Genomic DNA, 23,462 nt, shown 5'->3' on the forward strand with positions numbered 1-23,462 from the left:
CAGAATGCTTTTGTGCTCATGCCTACAGAGAACCAAATTCCCAAGCAATGACTGGGAGCCTCCCAGTATTGGTATCTACCTGGCACGCTAATTGTGAAGAAGCCACAGTCAGGGCTCACAACACAGTGCATTTGAGATAAGAAATAATATTGACCTGATAGACTGCACAAGCTCTAGGTCAGCAGGTTGCTGACTATCTACAGCACATGCTTTATGCTCAAGCCTCTGCTGCAATAAAAAAAAATTAAAAGTAAGCTCACTGTTATTTATGTCTTTCTGATTCATTATATGTCTCAGGGGACATTTTCATACTAGTGCTGTTCACTAGCACCAAGGTCTGAACATCATAGTCTTCACTGTGTGGTTTCCAAGTGTAACATCATTTGCTTTAAGTCATGACAACTATGAATTCAGAGCACCTGCTCAAATCATACCTTAGGTCTCCTTTAGGACTTCTCCTTGTGAAGTCCTAAATTCCTCCATTGTCAGCTCTGTGCTACTGGAATGAAAAAAACCAACCAACCAACCGAAAAACCTCAACCTGCCACACATATTAAAAGCTTTGGGATTTGGCAGAAAATTTGACATAACCTGACACCTATATCTGACCCCAGAAAAGGTGTACCACATCAGAGCATGTCAGTAAACCAGCACTGCCATTAATCCTGCCCTGGAGGAGAATGACTCCTATATTGTCACCTATATATTATCACTCCTATATATTGTGACCCTGCAAATCAAGCTGCAAGATGTCTCTATGTCACGACACACACTGGAGATGTTTCCCTGTGCTGCTGCTGACACAGTGACTCCTCCCCACTCCCACCCCTCTCCCGGTGCAAACCCAGTGGGCTCTGTACCTTGTCACCAGCAGGAGAAATGCTTGCACAGAATAGGAGTCCTGGCAAAGTCAGTCCAGAATACACTTGCTGAAGTTAATTAGATCACAATATTTCCCAGGTTGCACATTCCTGCAAGAAAAAAAAAAAGGAAAAAAAGAATGATTAATTGCAAACCCAAAACACTGGGGACCACAGAACCTGTTACACATTTCCTTGAGTGAGTAGAAGCTCTGCATGAGAACTGGCAGCGTGCAAATAGGAACCCACCTCCACCTAAAGAGGAATCAGAGCAAATTAATACACTGACTGTGAACTCCAGATCAGTTCCTGAAGCCAAAGGGCCCAATCTGTTTTCAAACAAATTTAAGATAATTCCCTCAACTTCAGCATGGCATTACCAATGTAAATAGTGGAATGAAAGCAGAAAAACAGAAAAACGTGTGGATGGATGTACAAGTGAATAGAATTATTCACTGCTACAGTTGCTCCTCTCGGAAAAGCCACAGTTCACCCACCAGCTTTGTAATAAGGTTTCCATAGCTTAGTCTAGAGAAAAATGCGTGCAAAACCTGAAACAATCATATACAAGCAAAATGGATGTCCTTAAAACTCTTAAGGCTTTTAACAGCTAATTACAGACATGATTTGCAGAACTGGCACTGAAGTGTGTGGGAGAAAGGGGGAGAGAATGGCCAACAAGAGGTTAGAGGTGTGCTGCAAATGATGCCTCAGCCAAAGATACCCTTGTCCATCCAATGTATTTAATATTTAAGCAACAAAGTGTCTTTATCAATCCAGTCAATTTAAAGTAAAATACAAGAACAGAAACCATTTAGCATTTTATGGATTTACTTCTATTTAGAAATAAAATAGAGAGAAAATATTTAGAGATTAATGTCTCTAGACTCAAATCTCTCTCTGGTATGAAGCCTTTGCTTCATACATGGTGAAATGAAATCCACAAGGGGATCCTGCTACAAACTTTCTGAAGCTGGCCTATGCAGCTCAGGCTTGCATGAGTAGGTATTGCACACTTTAACTCCTGTTTTTCCCCCTGTAGAGGGTGGGACAACCCTGTGCCATGGATCCAAGTGAACACAAAGCCAACAGAACAGTGCAGCCAAGTAACTTTTGGGGAGCAAAACTGGCCAGTGATTTAAGTAACATTACAAGTGGGTTATTCTGTTTGTTTGCAGAATTAAGGATACTTCAAAATTTCTTGCATCTAACTTTGAAGCTCTCTCAAGCTTACAAACTTCTAATACTGCCCAAGAGAAATTAACAAACAAACGACTAAAAAAACTGAATCAGAAAAATTAATTTTTCTTTCATAGATGCTATGAATATGTGCAAACACATACAGTCTCCCTTCCTTCTGAAGCTCAGTAAAAGAGGAGAGAGGTTTTTTTCCTGAGCACATAATTTGTTCCCATCTGGTTCCATTTTTTACTATTTTCTTTTTTTTGTTTTGTTTTATTTCCTTCTCTATCATTCCAAACCATATTTATTTCCTCTTGTTTAGTCTGTACCCTTGTTCCCTTTCCTCTTTTTTGCAGATTTCCTTTTTAATTTGTTAGGGAAAGAAACACTCTTTCCCTGGCTTTCACAATGCAAGCTGGTGGAACAGCCCCATTCAGAAAATCCCTTCCCCTGTAAGTCCTGGTTGCCTGTGCTCACTCCTAGTAGCAGAGTAAAAGTGTTAGACTTAATTTATTTAGGAAAGTGTATCAATTTCTTTCTAATTCAGTTTCAAATATCCAGAGCAAACCACTGCATGCAGGCTCACATCCATTATTTACAAGCTGATATATTTAGCTTACGACAACTCCTAATCTATTTGAGATGAGCCACTATAAAGCAGGATTAGGCTGAAATGAAAATGTCTGCAGCAGGATTACATTAAATTGCTTTTAAATTACATTCTTAGTTAAACAGAGTTGAGTTTTGCAGTGCTCTGGTGAAGGCTATAAGCTCCAATATAGCAGAAAGGCTGATTTTGCGCAGAACTTTGGCTCCCTTTGCAAAACTTGCCAGTCTTATAGAAGCAGAGGAGCCCAGCTAAGGCCAGAGCCTTCTGCAGGTGAAACTCCAAAGCTCAAAATGTGACAGCAAGCTCTCTGCAAGGCCACAAAGAGGGAGAATCACAGAGCTGTTAACTCCTGAGAAAGAGGGAACTGCTATTCCCAAATTTCGGAGACCCTCTGTGCCCTGTGGCAGAGCCAGAGCCAGACCCAGCACCCACCTCCTGGGCAGGAGGGGCTGTGGCCCTCCCTGCTCCTGCATTCCTTCCTACATTCATTTTACATTGATATTTTTATGGTTAGATCAGGATGAATGCCTAGGTGGTACAAGTAGGGAAGTACAATTTTGTGTTTTTCTACAGAATCCAGGAAATAGTTTTGGTTTTTTTTAAATTGGGAAGAATTATGGACAGTTTTAGGAATATTTACCTGGCACTCAATTCTCTGCTTTTAATACCTGGCATGTCCTCACTGCAGCCTCTGTTGTTCCCAGCAGCTGCATTTCATCCTAGCTCACCACCACTCCACTGAGCAAGCCCCTCTGCCTGGCAAGCTGTGGCCTTGCCTAGGGAGCCATGGGGGACCAGCTGTGGCCAGCCTGGGGACCACCCTTGCCATCAGCTGCGACTGCTCACCTGCCACCTCCTCTTCCCCCCTAGCTCTCCCAGCACCACGTGCACCCCACACTGGGATTTAACTTCAGTTCAGACTCTGTAAAGCACTACTGCTACTACATTCTACATTTTATCCTCCTGAAGTTCATTTTCTTATTAACTTTCACCCTGGATTTCCATTCAAAGTTTTAAATTAATCACAGTTGCCAAATAATATTTGAAAGTAATGTATGTATTTTTGTGCAGGAATACAAATGTAAATGAACATCCCATCAAGCAGCCTCCCTCTGAGAGATCCCAAGTTCTCCAGCACCAAACTGGTACTGTTTCATTCCTGATACTGTGCATACCCAAGCTAAAACCCTGCAGCACAGAAAAGCTGGGATGGAACTTCTCAACAAAAAATCACAAGGAATGAGAAAAAACATTAACAAGAGACTACACCAGTAAAACCAAACAGAACAACTAACTATATGCTTAGTAGAGCCAAAACAAAGTGAAATTCTCGCTACAGACAATTACTTTAGCATGTGCTTGGAAAAGCACTTTCTGGTATGTATTAACACTGAAGACTTCTGTTGTATATTCTGATCTTTTGTTCATGGAAGTCTTAACAAGACGGAGATTTCTTTCATATTTCTAACATGATTCAGGTTCATGCTACTCTTGTACAGTGAGGCAGGGTCCAAGCTTCTCACAAACTGGGTAACCCACTTCCTATTTCTGCCCAGCAAGGTCCCATTCTGAAAGCCCATGTCTCTTGCTGCCTGATAACACAAGTACCGTATGGACCACTTCTTACTCTGCTGCCAAGGATTTGGGAAGGTGGATACACAGAACCCCAGCAGGATGGTTAAAGAGACATTTGAAGAGGACTGACCTGCGCTATTTGAATCCAGTGGAGGTCACACGGGTCTGAACTTCCCCAGCAGCTTCAATCTCATTTCCTGCAGAGCTGCATGTGACACCACACTTCCTCACAGCACCTTGCTAGGCTCACTTCTCTTACTCTTTAAAACGAGCTAAAGAAACTAACTATCATAGAATCATAGAATCCTAGGGGTTAGAAGGGACCTCGAAAGATCATCTAGTCCAACCCCCCCTGCCAGAGCAGGGCCACCTAGAGTATCCCTTACAGTACCTTGAAGAGTTTTCTGCTCTCATGCTGAACCACTAACATTTTTACACAGTCAAATAGCCCTCCTCTGTTGCCTGAATCACTCCATGATTCAGTGGACCTTTTAGTATTATTTCTTTGTATTAACACCAAATGCTGAATGTGATTCTTTTACAGTATGTTTAGAACTCCCCCTCTTCTTTTAAAAAGGAAACAAGTATCACAGTGGAGCATGCAATTACACTGCAGGCATAAGTAATTTCACTTCCACTATATTTGTTTATAAAATTTTCTGAGTGGTAATAGATGCATTCAAATAGATGCAGTTTTCAGCAGTTTTTAGAAATATTTTTCATCTGAACATGGCAAACAGTTTTTTGAGTCCTATGAAAAACAGCTGATGGCTTCAGAAGAGTAGAGGTTTTCTTCTCAGCTGTAGCAATGTGCATCCATATATAGTCATCTAGTGATGGAACAATCAGACCTGAACATATGTCACAAAAGGAAGGACAGTCAAGTCCTGAATTGTGCTTGGAGGATTAGCCAATAGGTGATGCTTCAGCAGAATGTTTTTTTAAAAAGTGAATGTCAGAAAGACAACGGAATCCTGAGTGGTACCAGCAGCAGAAATGCTGACACAGACTGGAGATAAAGTTTGAAGATTGCCATGTCAGAGGACAGACAGAATGGTTTTACCAGAATGAGCAAGGAGATACTGTTCTGTTGGAAGATGCTCCTTGTGAGGAGTGTTAAGCTAGGTTATGGAGGGGTTGGGGTGGGAGGGGATAAGTTAAATGTCCCTTTATTTGGTGAGAACTTAAAAAAAACAACCACCAGTGCCCCTGGGGCACTGATCAGCCTGGCAAGAACTGAAAGAAGACAGGGGGGCTGCACAGCCAGAGGGGTTCCCTTGGAGACTGACTGCAAACATCTGTGCTGGGGCACTGGCTGGACTTGGCTGCACCTAAGTGTGAGTGTGAAGAACCTGAAGGCAGGAAGAGAGAAAATAGGCAGTGATGCTGCATGTTTGGGGTACAAAGCTTTCAGCAGCAACACTCCTTTATGACTCTCCTCCACCTCGTTCTCCCACCATACTTCATGGCTGTCCAGGTGTGTTTGTTGGCACAGTGGCTCCACAGCCTGTGCCACAGACTATACTGAACAACTGATCTGGTGTTCAAAAGCTGGTTATTTTCCTTTTTTTTCCTTCTTCTCACTCTCAGGTAACAGAGGACAACTTCTTCTGCTAACCAGGCCACACATAAAACCACAGCAAGAGGCCCAGAGCAGGCCAATGGGAGCTGCTGCTTTGCCCACCGTTTGAAGCATTCTATGCAATTTCTACATAAATTAAGAGGTTCCCACTAAAAATGTTATTTTTTAAATTAATCTGTGTCAGATGAAGAGATCAGTGTTGTGAGCAGCCTCTCAGTGACCACCAGCCAGGGATTACCTTCCTGTCTTGTGGCCTCAGGGCTTCCTACCAACACTCACTAATTAAAGACTGTCAGAACAAACCAAATTAGCTCCAATAATCTTTACCAGTAGGTTAAAGTTATCTGCCTGGACCCACTGGAAATTGAGTGGTGATGGTTTTGAGGATCTACCCCTTCTACCCAGACAAATGTAGTGACCTCTGTCAGAGAGACAGCAACAAACCACAGGATTTCAGAGAGCAGCACGTGCCTGCTGCCAGGCCCTGGGCTTATGCAAGAGTGAGTGCACAAGGATAATCCCACCTCTCCTGGAAGTTGGCACACACAGTATAAAATGTTGCTGGATCAAGGGACAAGTTAAGGAGAGGAGATGATCCGTTCAGGCTAATAAGGTGAGACAGCACAAACCTTTCCAGTCTAAGGAATTTAGCAGTTAAGTACTGAGCAATTCACACCCATCTAGTAAGAGATATAAATATTTTAAGTGTAAACACACAGAGGATACCCACAGAAGAGGAAACATGTGCATGACTGAAAAAAAGACTAGTCCACAAAATGGATGCTTCCGCATCAGGCTTTCTTTGGGCTCCTGCACACCCACTTGTGCCTGTGCATCTGAGCTCTGCAGATGCAGCAGGAGCAGACACGTGTCTGCAGAGGCACCTGCTCTGCCCTAGTTCAAGTCTTGGGCCAAATGGCCAAGGTATTATTTACACTGGAAGATGTTTGAGAGCACAGTGAGCTGCCAGCAGCTGAAGCACATTCCCCTCGGTAAGGGTGCAGAGGCACCAACACTGGACCCCAAGGTTCAGCAGTGCCTGCCGAGGGGAAGTTGAGGAGTTCAGAGAGTGCCAAGTTTGCTCTCAGCACACTGCTGCTTTGTCCTCCCCAGCTGCTCACCCGGGGGCTCAAGCAGCCCTCAGCCCTCACAAGAGATGGGTTATGGCTCTCTGTTTTAAGAAGGGGCTATGTTTACAAAGTCACTTTTAATGTGTCAACAGTAGTGCAAGGGTCTAGCTGTGCATGTTGGACTGTGCCAGAGCTGTGCTTGGAGCTGCTGGTGGGGCAAATGTAGCTTTATACCCCCTCCATGTTGTTCCAGATGGAATTTGTTCATGCAGCAGGTAACTCCCAGCTGTTTCCCAGCTGCCCTAAAGCTATGTCCAGGGAAAGCAGCCTCCCAGGACCTTGCTCCAGCCCAGCCCAGCGGACAGCTGCACCTCAGCAGGACCATGCAGCAGGCACCACAGGGACATCTGAGGCAGCTGTGTGACACCAGGGGCACTCGCTGTGTCTGCACAGCCCTCAAGCACCAGGATTTGCTGAGCCCCACTAACACCAGAGGACCTGTCAACTCTGACCATGGACCATGAAGATGTGAAGGGAAACATCTGAAGCCTGATAAATTCTGTCCTCTCTAAACAAACCACTTATTTCTACATCCTTGTCACAGATGAGGAATCTGTTGACTGGCACCTTCTGGAGGACTGAAGCCTCAGCAGGATTTTCAGCAGTAATCTACTTTTAACTAATGCAGTATCTCACCTTGTATGTATATAAATCTATTTCTTTATCTTCTGTGTGGAAAGCATGGCTGAAGCTCTTCCTCATGTACACCTGAGTAACTAATGGAGGTATGTGCCAGCAACCCTGCAGACAGCACAAGTTGTTTTTAAGGCTATAAATCGACTACCTTCCACTTGCCATGAGATCAAACAGCATTTGATTTATGGATAAAGGACCACCCCGACAGCAATAACAAGTTACATAGTGGTCTCACAGCGAAGATACACAGGGATGTCTACAGGTACAGCTGTAAAGCCATACACAAATCGTTTGCTGCCCTGTGCTATGGGGTTTAAAAGGCAATCACAAGCTCTGAGGCTTTTTGTTTCGATTAGAAATATGCACTGCCCTACATCCACACATTGGAGCACACTGGGCACGGTGATTCAACCTCATGGAGCATGCTCAATCCCAGCATTCAAAACCCCCCATACCACTCACTTTATAAAAATGTGTCCTGCTTATTCATTATATGTCCACCCCCCCCCCTTTCATCAATATGGCTAAGACTACACACACGCACAGAATAGTTGTTATGGTGGGGACTGTTTTCTATCTGGTACCTGTCACCAGCAAATATGAGCAATTAACATCTCAGTGATTTGGCAAAAACCATCTGTACTGCTCCTGACCTGGAGCAGGCACAACACGTGTGACTGCAAGAGTAAACCCTCACATGGAGATGCTGATATGCAAGTTTTTTTTAAAAAAAAAACCCAAACAAGCCCTAATCTTTTTTCCAAATCACCAGAGCCAAGCACTAATACAGAGGTGTTCAAACTTCAAAGCAGGAGCATGGTCGGCAAGAGTTTGTTGAAAGAATTACAACCAGGCATGGAAACTGGGACTTCTCAGTAGCATATAATCCCTGCTGTTTCCATTTCCTCCTGCTCATTATCGGCACAGATGGGGGCTGAAGATTAGTAAACAGTGGGTGTTTGGGGTGAATTAGAGCATGTGTGATGTAGAGCTAGGTATCCTGGTGACATCCCAGTGACTTTGCAAAGAGATGTAAATATTTAATGTTGCCCACTATCTTCCTTCAGAACAATGAAGTATTAACACATTCCTCAGGGATGGGAGAATAAAACAGATAAAACAGAGAACCTATCTTGTCCTTCATCCAAAATGGGAACAAAATTTGATGGTCAAAGATTTTATGCCAAATTCCCTCTCTGTAGTCATGTGTGTGGAAGACGAAGCTCTTTCATACTGCTCCAATCCTGTTTGAAACCAGGAAAAAAACCCCCATAAAACCCCAACAAACTCTGGGACAAAACCCTTTACACAGCTGCATGGGTATGAGACATTACCTTTTCAGCTATCAGCCTTGGTTTTAGCCACAGGTTACTTATTCAGAGGACAGCCACATAAATAAAAGCCATTACTAAGAAAATGTAATATGCCTAGAAATGCCTACAAATTTCTTGATTTGAGTGTAAACTGCTGAGCTGACAAAACTTGCTCTCAGAAACTTACTTGTCCTCCCTGACCCAGTAACAGTCACTATACTGGACATAGGATATATAAGATATATTTCTGAAAGGGGAAGTCTCTATAGCACTATAGATATTTCTAATAAACATAATATATTCTTTAGAACAAAGAAAGATGTTTTACTAAAAGAAACAGTGCTGGTCATTGTTTAATTTCACTTAAAACCCAATTTCTTGTTTTGCTGCTTTTTTATACAATTATCTTGAGACACAGTTTGTCTGTGACTTGATCAAATAATATGGGATTACTCAACTGGTCCAGCAACATAAGAACAATTATGCTATTTTTCCAAAGAGTATTTTCAACACTTTTTGCCCAGTAAAAACTGCTTGGCTGTTTTTCTAGAGCAGTATTTGTTATACTTTGACAAGTGCCTAGTCTTCAAGTATCTTTTTCAATATATGAGCATTGCTATAATAGTGACATTAAAAGATATTGTTGAGGAATTCATATTTAGCTATTAGCATAAGCCTTAGTGCTTACAAAGTTTCAGGTGTGAAAAATTTGATGAAGAATTTCAATATACTTTGTTATTTCAGTAGAAAATATCAACTGTTTCTAAAAGATCCCACTTAAATCTCAACAATACTTTATATTCACACTTCTCATCAGCATATGAGTACATATACATGTAAGAACAAAGTAAAACAAATCTACACTTCAGACCTACCACAACATCCACACATTTTAAAGCCCCAAGGGCCATTTTTCATCTGTCACAGGCACCAGGGTGACACTAATACTGTTTCAAGCTGTTACCTCTGCTTAGCTGATTTTCCCTTTATATTCTGAACCTTTATACTGGAAGGGCTGAAAAGTTCTGATTAAATAGAAAGGGAACTAGCTACAAGCAGGATAATATCTGGGGAAAAAAAGAGCTGTGTATCGTTTTATAGTAGTGGCAGCCTATCCAAAGCTCATGCCCTTTTGCTTTTTTTTTTCCCAAAGGGAAAAAAGTCCCAACCACTGGGAACTTTAGTCCATTTCTTACATTCTTCCCATGGGTGGTATATTCCACATCAGGAATATCTGGATGCCAAATGTAGCCACAGATCACAGTCTGTACATTCTCACTAGATTATTATGAAAGAGAAGCAGCCTCTCTGCTGTATAATGCATGAGATCTTTTATTCATTGCTTAGGTACAAGTGCCAGAAATCTCATACTTATTTGAACTATACCCAGGTAGAGTGAGCAAGATCAGACCATGTACAAGACCAGATCATGTGTTTTTCTTTCATTAATATTTATTTAAAACAATATTCTCCTGAGGAGGATATTCTCCAAGCAGGAGAAAGGGAAGCTCAGTATATTAATATGTATAACCACTGCATGCCACATTCTCATTTAATTATCTATGCAATTACTATGAATTATGAGAGTTTGCTACTATGAATTGGGAGAGCAGTATGCAAAAAAGTAACAGGGAATTGCAGGGTCTGTGAAAAGCATCCAGATAACAGCCTCAAAGACAGAAGGTCTCCGTTTCCTTAGACAGTGAAACGTTCAGGCCTGTTGGGAGATCCCACACCTCACTGACATGTAATGGGTCCCTACGCGGGATACATCCAAGCAGGACTGCTCACACCACTGTCCCCAGCATTGGCCCAGCGCTGAAAGGATCACTCGTTGGACAGAGAACAATTTCAATCCCTGTTCACAATCTGAATACTTTGTGATGCCTTTCATCATGGAAGTAATTCAATGCCAGGAGCAGTAATTCAAAAGCAGGAGCTTTTGTTTTGCAGACCTGAGATCACCATCTCATTGCTCTTAGACTATGCTAAACCTGACAGAAAGCAATGTTGAGTCACAGCTCACCTAGCTTAGAGACAAACTGCCAGTCTAGAAATAAAGTGCCTGCTATTTCCAGTCACCAAATCCTGGATTCCTCAAGTGCTGAAGCCAAACATCTATCAGGAGACTACTCACAGGACACAGAGCAACACTTCTGTCTCAAAAGGGTATGGGGATATTCTTGTCCCCACAGCTGGACAAATAAAAGGAGCTGGGCTTCTGATGCCTTGCGTATGCATGTTCTCGTAACACACTTGGGGACAATCAGGATAAGCCCCCAAATGTGCGGGATGAGACTGAGAACAGAGGCAGTTGCCTGGTAGTTGGGCTTGATACAGCTTGGCACCAGGTCTCCCTCATGAGCAGAAGTTCCATGCAATAATATAACTGAACTTGTAATCCTTGTCTGTATCCCACTCTGCATGCTGCTGTTTTTTTCCTCTCTCAGTAGCAAAAGGCCAGGTACTCAGTATAAAACAGAATAATTAAATTTATAGTTAAGTATATAGCTTATAGCTCTGAGTGCATTACCAATATGCAACAGAAAAACCCATCTCTGGTATTTTTAAATACGGCTGTCTGAAAAGTTGCTGCTAATAGAGCAGAAATGCCTTACAGTCCCATTTCCAAACAGTTCAGCAGAGCCTGCTGGCTCCTCTGTGACCACTGCAGAGAACGGCAGCAGGGGCCTCCTAAAACCCTCCTGCTAGGCCTGAAAAATTACCCACAGCAAGGAGGAGACTACAGCATGTTCCTCTTGGGGCAGGCGAGATCAGTCACAGGCATTTTGGTAGAGCCAAACGCTTCCAGGCAGTCTGTGGGCCAGGTCCCAGCAGAACCAGCACATCCTGGCACAGTCCCTGACTGAGGATGAATTGTGAGCTGGTACCCCCCATCTCTCTCCAGCAATGCCTCAAAGCATCCCCACACGCTGCGGGAGCCTGAAGGTTTTTCTTTACCCGCTTCCCTCTATCTTCATGCTGTCAGCAGGGGCTCAGCTACACCAGCTGTTTTACAGGCTGTTTAAACCTACCTGAGGCTTCATGATGTTAATAGTTTGGATTAAAGTAAACTTTGTGACATGTTTAACTTCTTTGCTGCTAAAGGGGACAAGAACAGTTCTGTCAACTTCAAGCGCATTGCTCTAGGGGATTTTGGTTTTGAAGACCTTTGATTGTCCATGAGTCCACTTCCATTATTATATCCTTAGAACTATTTTTTAAAAAACCTTTATTTTATGCTTGTCCTTATGTCAGAAAGAATTCCTGAGTGACAGGATCTGAGATCCCACACTGATGCATGTTACAGAAGATGACAGTGATAACATGCTCTGCTTAGAAAGAAAGAAACCAAGGACCTGAACATACCCAAGTTAAATACAGAGATGTGAGACTGCAATTTATGACAATTTCACTGGACAGAACTGATATTTCTTGCATCAAATATGCCTGCAGTCTCTCTAGGTTTTTTGCTCCTCGGCATAGTCACATCACAGTAACTCTACAAAACTTCTGAAGAAAAACGTCAAGGGCACAGGAGCTTTACAGCAGAAGAAAGAGTGATCCTACCATCAGGATGGCAATTTCCAAAAATAAACAGTGGTCTCCACCAGAGAACAGAGGAAGGACCTCCAGATGCCTAATGGAAAGCAGCCAGGCTCTGGGAAACACTGATCTGACCTTGCTGGGAGCAATCCTGCTCCACTGATACCTTCTCAGTGCTGATCTCCCACAGCAACCTTACCTCAAGGGCCAGGCTGGACCCAGGGGTGCACCTACCAGCCCTTTTGCTAGAGTGATTCCCTCTGTCTCTGTTCTCACTTGGTAGGGCACAAAGTCATGCCTAGCTAAGAAATGGCAATGGGATACTTAACTGCTATACAAAGCGAAGAAGGTGAAAATACACTTCTTTTAAAAAATTTTCCTTTTTTGCAGGGTTTTGCCAGTCAATTTTCATTTGCTTTTGTCCTTACCTCACAGTGGATGGCTTGGAGCAAAAGCCTTGGAAGCTGTAAATGCTGTGGTATTGTACACCATGTGATAGCATTACCATGGTTTCTTTAATCCCTCAACAGTCTTGCTGATTAGTGAGCAGACGGTGATCAAACATATTTATGAGAAGAATAAAAGCTGTCAGTCTAAGGAAAAAAGAGCAATCACATACAACTCTTTCTGTAAACAAATACAAACTCTATTATTCCTCCTAGGAAGAACTTTCTTGGGGAACTTATAAAGTAGCACACAGAAGACAACAATGAAAATCCTTTCTTTTGGAAGCACAGAATCCCTCAGTGTTCTCATTTAAGTACTGCACATGTTGACATCCAACTGTGTTTTATCCTGCAATTCACTTGCATTATTAGGGATGTTCTGCTAAACAACTGGCACATTTCAGATGAATAAAGAGGGAATTGTCCAGTCATCTCAAGCTGTTTGTCAGTTATAGAACACTTCATTTTCTAGTTCCCTCTAGCAGCTCAAGTTAATTTGTCTTTCTCTTAACTCCAGTCAGCACACATACTTTTTTAAGGATGCACAAATTAAAAAAAAAAAAAAAAAGCTATAATAAAAAACTTGGAGACACTGATTCTTCAGAGAGTTGCTAGGAAGAGGCTAACCAGTAAATGAGGAAATAAATACAGCTCTGGTTCTACTTAAGAGGACAACTATAAGCATGCAGCAGCTCTTCAGAGCAAGATGCTTCATTCTGAAAAAGCCCATCTTATTTGAACTTTAAACTAAACAAGACAAGAACATAAGTTGTTCATTTACACCCAAGGGACCCTAGTCAATTAAATTAAGAATAATCTACTTAAAGTAAGCTGTGCCATGAAACAAGTTTTCTGTCCCTTTCTAAGCCACCTACTCAGAAGAAATGCAGAACTTTTATTTGAAAAGTAGCAAGGTCCAAGGGACAATTATTTCCTGGCAGTTTGTTGCTGCCTAGTATTTAAAGAAAGCTTTTGGGCTGTCTGCTGTTATTTGAGAATTCCAGGTTCCAGAATTATTGATTGGAAAAACTGTAAGTTTAAGGAGTATCTTTTTCTCAGTTTCAAAGTAACATTAGTCTGGAGTAGTTTGAAAATGCAACCTGCAAAGGGAAGTATTATGATTGGCCTGCCTCTGAGGCCTCAGTTGAATCACATTCTCTCCCAAACAGAAACAGTCATACTTGCATATTTTTCTTACCACAACATTGCTATCATCTGATTTTTCACTTCATGCCCTTGGAACAGAAAGTGTATGTTACCAGACTCTGGTCAAATATATTCCCTATCTCAGATGTCTTAAAATCAGAGACAAGATGTGACCAGGTGAGGCACATAATAAAGAGATTAATAGTTTGAGTTGTGCATACTCACTGAGGCTTGTTTACACGCAACATATGCAACACACAGCACCTCTTAAACATTTGACTTACAGAGCTGAGGAGGGGAAATGTATTGGGTTTGCATGGCAAGGTTCTGGTATCAGGGGGTAGGTGAGAGGGGTAAAGGAGTGGCTTCTATAAGAAGCTGCTAGAAGCCTCCCGTGTTCACTCGGAGCCAGCAGGCTCCAGGACAGACCCAGCAGTGGCCATGCCCATCAGTGGCTGTGTTAGTGCCTCTGTGGTAACACATTGAAGAGAGAAAAAACAAAACAAAATAAAATGATGGAAAAAGCAGCAGAGAAGAGAGAGAATACATGAGAGTAACAACTCTGCAGCCACTAAGGTCAGTGGAGAAAGGGGGAGGAGGTGGAGAAGAGATTCCTTGGCAGCCCATGGTGAAGAACACAGCCAGGCAGTCTGTCCTCCTGCAGCTCATGGAAGTTCACAGTGGAGCAAATACTCATCTGCAGCCTGTGGAGGACCCCACACCTGAGCAGGTCAATGCTCTAAGGATGCTGTGACACCATGGGAAGCTCACTCTGGAGCTGGTTGCTTGCAGGACCCATGTAGAGAGGAGCCCACACTAAACAGGTCTGCTGGGAGGACTTGTAGCCCCCCGGGATACCCATGCTGGAGCAAGTTCATGAAGAGCTGCAGCCTGTAGGACAGACTCATTTTGGAGAAGCATGCAATGATCTAACCATAATCCCCATTCCCCTGCACCACTGGAGGGGGAGAGGCACAAAAATCAGGAATAAAATTAATCCCAGAAAGAAGGGAGAGGGGGAGGAAATGTGTTTTTAAGATTTGGTTTTATTTCTCATTATCCTACTCCAATTTGTTTGGTAATGAATTAATTTTTCCCCACATCAAGTCTGGTTTGCTCATGACAGTAGCTGCTGAATTATCACTCCCTGTCCTTATCTTCAGTCACAAGCCTTTTGTAGTATTTTCTCTCCCATGTCCACCTGAGGAGCAGAGTGAAAAAGGAGCTTTGGTGGGCACCCAGCATCCAGTCAGGATCTAGCCACCACATTTACATTCAATACTTCCTTTAAAATCTCTTTTCAGCAGCTTCAAGTGTGGAAAAAAAGAGTGAAAATTCCCTATTTTGCATTTCCATGCTAGAACCACCCCCTCCCTCCCCCCCCCCCCCCCCCCAAAAACCCAAACCCAAACAAACAAAATCACACAACCACAACAAAAACCAAAATAACCCAACCAACCAAAATAAACACCACACTTTTGGGAATGTATTAGGCAAAGCAGGTCAGTCAGTGTTAGGTAAATTAGGACATGAGGAGAGCAGTGACTGATGTGATGGCCATGGGACAACTGATGAGTTGGGGTAAATTGAAGATAGGACTGTAAAACTTAGTACTGCACAGCTGATGCTGTCTATATTTGCCAAACTGCAATCCAAATTGATCCAAAAGAATGTCAAACTAGTATCCTTTCCTCAGGTAGCAGGTGACTGGGAGAATAACCAATATTTTCCCTCCCCAGGATTTTTAAATCATCCGTGTTCTTCTATTAAAATGCTACCTAGCTGATTCTAGTTATGAAAACCAGTTATCATTCCATTTAGGCTACACATAAAAGGAAGGTACCCAATTTATGCCATCCTCTTAGTCTCTGGAGTGCTACCCCAGCAGCTGGAGCTTGCAAATTGCCTCCAAATACCTATATCTTTCCTCGGGGACCAAGGTAATTTCAGGGTGGATGTAAGGTCCCAGGTTTTCAGAGCCTGTCACTGAGGTGAGTTAATGAGGCACCATCTGTTTTTCCCAGAAGAAATAGCAGAAACACCACAGATCTAGGGCAGCAGCTCTCAAACTTAACTGTTCACATCACTACTTTAAAAAGGAAAGAAAACCCTCCAAAACCAAAAACAAACAAAAAAAGAAAAAAAGGAAAGAAAAAAAGAATTGGGAAGAAAGAAATGGAAACACAGAGCTCTTTTACTTCTTTAAAGAGGGGTCAGGGCACAGCTCTGTACAGACTGGACTGGAGGGAAACCCTATCTGCTGGAACTCACCTCACCTTCTTAGTTCCCAAGTAGTAATAACTTATGGATCATATTTTGCACATCAGATAACACTACACTCACTCTTGCACACTCTCTCTTGGTTGTGGTGATCTTTAACCCAGCAAAAGAGAAGAGATGGAAAGAATCATCTGACAACAAAATCAGAGTCTGGATCAGAAAATTCATTATGTAGCCTATGAATTAATATTCAGAACTACAGGAGATTAACTTTTATATATCCTCAGGGTGCAATGGGAATAAACTCGTGCTGCTCACCAAATCCAGTGGTGTGCTGAGTCTGTGTTACAAACCTGGGGGTTTGAGTCTAGATCTGCCAGCCTTGGGCTGCCTGTGCCAGCACGCTCCCATATGTGCTGCAGGTACTGCCCTTGCCAAGAAATCCCAAGTTCTCATCTGTACACATGCCCCATTGTAAAAATGTTTTCTAACATGCAAGACAGTTTCTTGTATCCAGCCATATCACTCAGCATGGCTAATCTGGGATACACTCACAAGCTCTCACACTTGTCCTGCTTCCGCTGCAGCCAGGCATAGCCCCCATACTTTTCCTCCCAGCAAAGCTGCCCAGACAATTCAGCTTTATGTAGCTGGCAGGCTCAGCTGTTGCAGGGCATTACTGGGACACATGAAGCAGCCAAGCACATGTATAATTGGACAACAGGTTGTGGCAACAATAAAAAAAAACCACATGATCATATCTGATTTGACTTACAGTATTTACCAATTTCCCACCTCTGCTGATGCTTAGTATTTAGATACCCACGTCAAGTGAGTTACAAAACTGATCTGTTATTGTGGTGAATAAGCAACAGACAGATCTGCTGAATGATGCAAGGCTGCACTGACTTTTAGTTATGCTTATGTAACTCCATAGTTTCACAGCTGCTAATAATTAGCAGCTGACCTGCATAAGTGTTGGAGAAAAAAAGACTAAAAGATGGGAAAGGAGAATCCTGCTTCATCACTTCAGAAACAAGCTACTAGAACAAGAGTAGTGATTTTTATTTATTTTTTTTTTAATCTGCCATGATTTTTTTTCTCCTCTGAAGAGAATTCAAACAAACACAGCATAACGAATTCAGCATAACTTATAACTGAAGATATGAATGGTGCCTTGTTCGTAGCATTTGGATTTGAAACACAGATGCAGTTGACTCACAGCTTAACTCCTTCCATGGTACTCTTTAAAATGCTGATATGCTTTCTTCTGAGCTTCCAGATCTTAAAGTTTTCATCAAGTGATTTTTATTTTTTTAAACAAAGAGAGATTCAAACTCAGATTCTGTGTACAGTTCCTTTGCTATTTTCCTCTTAAAAATAAGAGATTACTTGTTATACAGCAAACTGGGAATAACATCACTTTCTAAAAATTTCCTTTGCAGCCCTCTTTTTCATTTCACCAAATTCTTTTCCAGATCTAATGTTCTCAATGCTTCCTGAAAAAGTCAATGCAATAAACTGAACAGTTTATTGCATTTATTATTTATTAAAGAACTTTAGTACCAAACCCCCCTATGAATATGACACAAAGCAAAAAAACTGAAGAAAATCTTTCAGAGGGTAGAAGTAGCCCGTTACAAAGTGATCTAGAAGTAGTTGAGGAGGGAAAGGAGATTGTTTTATGTTTAAATACAGCATCTTCTAGCTGTATTTAGTACTAAGGCACTAATCTGCCAGTCAGGAGATTTATGATCCTCTGGCAATACTATCACTGCCCTGATGCTGGGAGACTTTGGCGAGTCACTTCCCCACACTATGCTTCTCCATGCTTTCCACTTTTTCATGTCTTTATTCAGGTTTCAAGGCCATTTTTGGACCTTTTGAGATCACTTTTATTCCCAGATGTTCTGGGGACAGACAAAAGCAGTCATGCTTATCAGTAATGCTGAAACATAGCATGCAGGCAGCTAGGAGGAACTGCTGGATCAGCTAGATCAAAGCAGGGCTAACCTGGCTTAAAAGCAGATTTCTCAGACCTTGTCCAGTCTTTTTGACCAAGGACAGGCTCCACAATGACTCTGGACAACAAGTTGCAGTAGTTGGCCATTCTCTAAGGAGAACCTTACTGGCAGTTTTTGAATGAGCAGTAGCACAGTGAGCTGAAAAATGCAGTTCCTTGGGGCTCAATTCTGGCCCTCTTAAGCCAGGGTCCAAGAAAATTCAGAGAAATTTCTGAATTGCCATGTTCTTCATGGCAAGAGCATTCCAGCACTCAAGCTCAGCATTCACCAAAACTATTAAAGAGGGTAGAAGAGGGAATTATTCTACTTCCATAATTATCCATCACAAGAGAAACATGCACAAGGTATTTGGAGCTTGCTGAACCTGCAAAGAGCATTTTAACCTTTACATCCCATTAAAGACTATCCTGTATTTTCTTTAGGAGGAAAAATGTACTCAAGTTTAGCTCAAATGGTACGGAGAGCCCTCTCATGGAGAAATGGGCTGAAGCCCTTCACATGGGACTAATCCCAAGGAGGAAAGGGCAGGAGCTAGGCACACACTGAACAGATTAGAGAGGGTGGGTGCCACATGAACAGTTTAAGTACCGGTAATTTCTGCTTCTGCAACATGCCCAGTTTCAGGAGATACAAAGTTAAACAGTAACTCCAAATTGTACTTAAGTGTAATTGGAAACAAGTGTAGAAGAATCCTAAGGAGGTTACAGTGGAGTTAAGTATTACAAAACAAACTCCCCCACTATTCCTTGTGCTTCCCGTTTATCTCCTTCCAGGAATAAGGAAAAACTTTCTTTGATGTCTCAGATCTAGATGAAACTGCTCCCTCGCCACTTGCGTCTCTAGCCTCAGAGACACTTTTTGCTGATCTTTGTGAACTGAGTTGGAGGAGACCCAAGGACAGCTGCTCTTTCAGACCTGTGTGCCTGCAAGGCTAATGAGGCTGCAGTATCTTTCAGAGCCCTGATGTTCAGGATTATTGCCACTGAAAAAATAATCTTTTAATGATTCAGATTTCAACAACTCAGCAGTGGTAGCATAGTGCTTGTAATAACAGATTAATAAAGCAGTAACCAATCAATTGATTTCCTTCCCTGTCCTTTTCTTCAGATACCTGAACATAAACACACATGTACTGGTGCTACCTGAGAGCACCACACTGCTACCATACTGGTCATAACAAACATCCAAAATATTTTAAACAATATAATCTACTAAAGCACTATTCTAGACACCACTATTAAACTTATCTTTTAATATCTTTTCTGGATTATTTGCCAACTCAGCCAGTATCATACAGTAACTCAGTCACATTTCCACATACATCTTTGAAGTAAGGAGCCAAACAAGTAGGTGTTGATTGCACACCTAGCAGCACACAGAACTAGTAGCTGCCCTGAAGATTTGCAACCACTTCCAGTATTCTCATATTTGATATTACCAAGATCTGTTTTACCAACCCAAAACTTACTTTCTCCCCATATAAAGAATGTTCCCTCTCTTCAAATAAAACCAGCATCATGGATTTTGAACCAGGATAGCCAACAGTCCCTTTAGCAATACATCCAACAGACCAAATGTTAAAGCACAGAACATAAAGGAGAAAGTGTCCATACTAGAGTCAGCAATAACAGAGGTCAGTAGGAAGCACACAAATTTTAATTTTTTTTTTGAGTTTTATAACACTTCACTGCTGTGAAGTAACCACAACTAAGGTACGTTTATGTTGGCAAGAGCATAAACTTCAAAGAAATCGTCTCCTTGCTGTATCACTCTCTCATGGTTTCTACACAAAAGCCCACTATCCAGATGGAGATTCAATGGACTTAGCACAAAACATTTCTAAAAATTGCTGCATAAGGACATTTCACTAAAATGTATATAAACCAAATAAAAAAAAACCAAAACAAAACAAAAAAACCGTCAGTGTTTATATAGCCAGAGCAGAAAACTAATAGCTGTTAGAAGTTTATGCCCTAAAGATAATAGAGAGCAATACTGCAGCATGTTCCCTTCACAAAAGGATGACAAAAGGATGACCATTGCTTCTGCTCATCAGTGGCCTCTCCACTGATGAAGGTCTGAAAGTCAGATGTAAAGGTCATACTTGTCACGGATGGGAAATTGCTGCTAATATCTTTTTCTGGATGCACGCTTCCAATTATGATTCTACTACATGAATCAAAGTCCTGAAGACCTGATACAACATTGTGATAACTGTGGCTTGAAAGAGAGAGAGAGGGAGAGGTCTAATACAACCCCCAGCACCTTGATACCTTATGCCACTCAGAGTAATGCTGCAGAAAGTTAAGTGTAATTTCAGTAGAAATACTAATGCAGCAGCAGTACACAGCAAGAACGTAAAAAGCTTAAACTGCACCAATTTCCATTTGCCAGGGTGAGCAATCTCAAAGCAGAAAGCAGGAGAGAGGCAACACAGGGGTGACTGGGGCATATGTACAGAGAGAGTAGCTGCTCCTCTTCCCCTCTCTCCTTTTCCAGATGTTTTAAACCCACCTAGCTGAACCTTGCAGCAATCCCACTTACAGGACAACCCCACGGATAACTGGAATAGACTGAATAAGTGACATGGAATAGACTGAATAAGTGACAGCACAGGGAGAAGAACAGGTAAGCAGCAAGAAGAGATAAGAGAGAGATGAGAAGGAAAGGAACAGAGGCAGAAATCCCTAAACTGCCAGGGGTAATGTGCAGAGAGAGTAACCACTGCCTCCAAGGCACAGCTCCTGCCCTGAAAAGCTCACACTCCAGTCAAGGCCAACCACAGGAACTAGCGTGCCTCTGGCTTCACATTCCTCGGAAACTTGTCTTAACCAACTATGGAAACAATAATTTTACATGCAGAAGGGAGAACTACACATTTCACAAGCAGATGCTAAAGGCAACGTCCTGCTCAGCTCGAGGTCAGAGCATGCTGAAGGGACCAGAAGAGGGAGGAGTAAAGATGCACATAATGCTCAAGGAATGAAAAGCAGTGGTTTCTGGAGGAGCAGTAGTTGTATCAGGACATACAATCTCATATTTTCAGGATATTTGCTTTTGCTCTAACTAATCAGCTTTTAAACAAAACTTGTGTTCATATAAAAAGCTTTTCCTCTCCATGTGTAGCTTTCCTCTGTCTCCCCCAGAGTCTCTCCCATACTCTCTTCCTGAATCTCCCTTTTTTTTGCATCTGTCCTCCCCTCACGTGCTCCTGCTGCACAGAGGGCAGACGTGCTCTGAACAGCTGTATTTCCTCCTCCCATGCTCTGGCAGAGGGGAAAGTACACGCCAGCTCAGCCTTCTGAACAGCACTTGGGAAGGTAGCCCGACAGAGAGGGTCCCTCCATGGCAGCCCAGCCACCCCTCCTGCCTTTACTGAAGGCAAGGGTCCCTACGCTGTAGGTAACGTGCAGAGGCCAACCAGGCTCTGAAAGGACATCTTATTTTTGACATGGCCTCTTGGACCTCTGCTCTGTGCTTCCAGTTTTGGCTTGGAGGAGCTAAGGGACAAAGAAATAGAGGGAAAACTAGGCAGTGAGTGAAAAAGGGTGTAAGCACAAAGCAAAACATACTGCTTATCCTCTGGAGTTCAAGACAGCAGAGAACAGCCTCTTGTTTCAGCCCTTTCTTTAAGGAAGCACTATAGAAGAGCAATTTAGAAGTACTCCACATTGGGTTCCTGAACAAGCATAACCCATTTCATGCCAGAGACAACTTCTGTACAACTTTTGTTTTAAATCAGAGGCTGGAGCAGGGCATGTGGTAGCAGCTGGAGGAAACTTATGCTCAGAGAAGGGTGAGTTCTGCACAGCTGAAGATGTTTATTAAAAGATGAAGTGCAGCCATTAGAGTAGCATGAGCAAACAAAGGGGAACACAAACCGAAACTTTAAGACCGTTTAGCTGAGTTTCCCAAACCTGACTCCTTCAAAGAGCCCCCAAGAACTCCCTCAGAGGGTGGAGACCTGCTTCAGTTGCCTCCACCATAAAGCGTAACTACAAGCTTCATCTCAACATTTGCTGCAGATGAAAGCACTTGAGGGAGGAAGGCTACAGCACAGGCACCTGTGTGAGCTACTGAATGTAATGGCACCCTGCTTGGATGCCACACATGTGGGCAGCAGTGTGTGCCACAGCCTGGCTCTCCCCACCCTGCCACGCCTGCCATCATTTCACAGCCTCAGCTGCACCACAGTAGGGATGGACACGGATGCCATCAGCCACCGCCCTGGAGGTCGGGGTAGAAGCACAGTCTGAGCTGCTAAGTAGGGGCCGGGGGCCGTGTCCGGAGGCCCCCACCATCCTCCATCCCGGGCACGCACCCAACCCTGGGGAAAGCAGGAAAGCCAGGGGGAAGCAGGGAGAGATCCCAGCCCCGCCAGCACGGCTTCGGAAAGCAGGAGGAGCGCGTCCCAGCCCGAGACAGAGCAGTCTAGAAGAAAAGAGAGAAAGAGAAAACAAGCACGAAGCAGGACCCGGCTCCCAGGGCAGGGCCAGCCGCAGCTGCTGCTGCCTTGCCGACAGTCCCGACCCTTGCACCCCGCAGGGCCGGGGGTGCCGAGCCCCCCCCCCCGCTCCGCCCGAACCCCCCCGCCCTGCCGGGAGCGGGCAGCAAAGCCCCGCGCCCCCTTACCGCGCTCCGGCGGGCTCGACGGCTGGAGGGGAGGGCGGGCAGCTCCCGCCAGCGCTCCAGCCGCTGCGGCGGCCGGGACATGTTGGGCCGGGCGGATATTTATAGCGGCAGGAAGCGGCGCGGCTCTGGGGCTCCGCTCCCCCCCCAGCCCGCGCCGCCGCACAGGCCCCGGACCCGGACGGGGGTTGGGAGGGGATGGTGCTGGCACCGTGGGTGGGTGGGTGGGTGGGTGCCTCCCCGGGTGGGTGCCCGCCCCGTCTCCCCCGCCCCCAGGGCCATCGCCCCGGTTGGCAGTCCGTCCCTTAAGGTTTTCCTCTGGGTTGGTCCTTGCCAGGCAGCCTGGGGAAGGCCGTGCCCCCCGCCCCTACCTGCTGTCCCTCTGTCCCAGGTGTTAGGTGGAAGTTGAATCTAATCAGAGTTAACAAGATAACAATGTTATAGGGAGAAGTTTTCATGTCTCTAAGCGCTAACGACTTGAACTGTGATTATCATAGAACACCAAGTTGGAAGGGACCTCAGGGATCATCCTATCCACGTTTTCTAGGTCACAATATGGTTTA

The 23,462-nt window shown here is 43.5% G+C and overlaps 1 protein-coding gene across 1 annotated transcript in view; it reads right to left on the bottom strand.

The window, feature by feature from the left end:
• The window catches only part of WIPF1 (WAS/WASL interacting protein family member 1), a 55,518-nt gene extending 32,498 nt beyond the window's left edge, over nucleotides 1-23,020 (bottom strand). Inside the window, 2 exon segments of the mRNA XM_030454012.1 lie at nucleotides 861-971; nucleotides 22,903-23,020. The gene's annotated coding sequence lies outside the window, so the exon portion shown is untranslated.
• Nucleotides 23,021-23,462: the final 442 nt, after the last annotated feature.

The sequence above is a fragment of the Calypte anna genome, chromosome 7 (assembly GCF_003957555.1).
Source record: "Calypte anna isolate BGI_N300 chromosome 7, bCalAnn1_v1.p, whole genome shotgun sequence".
Taxonomy (NCBI): Eukaryota; Metazoa; Chordata; class Aves; order Apodiformes; family Trochilidae; genus Calypte; species Calypte anna.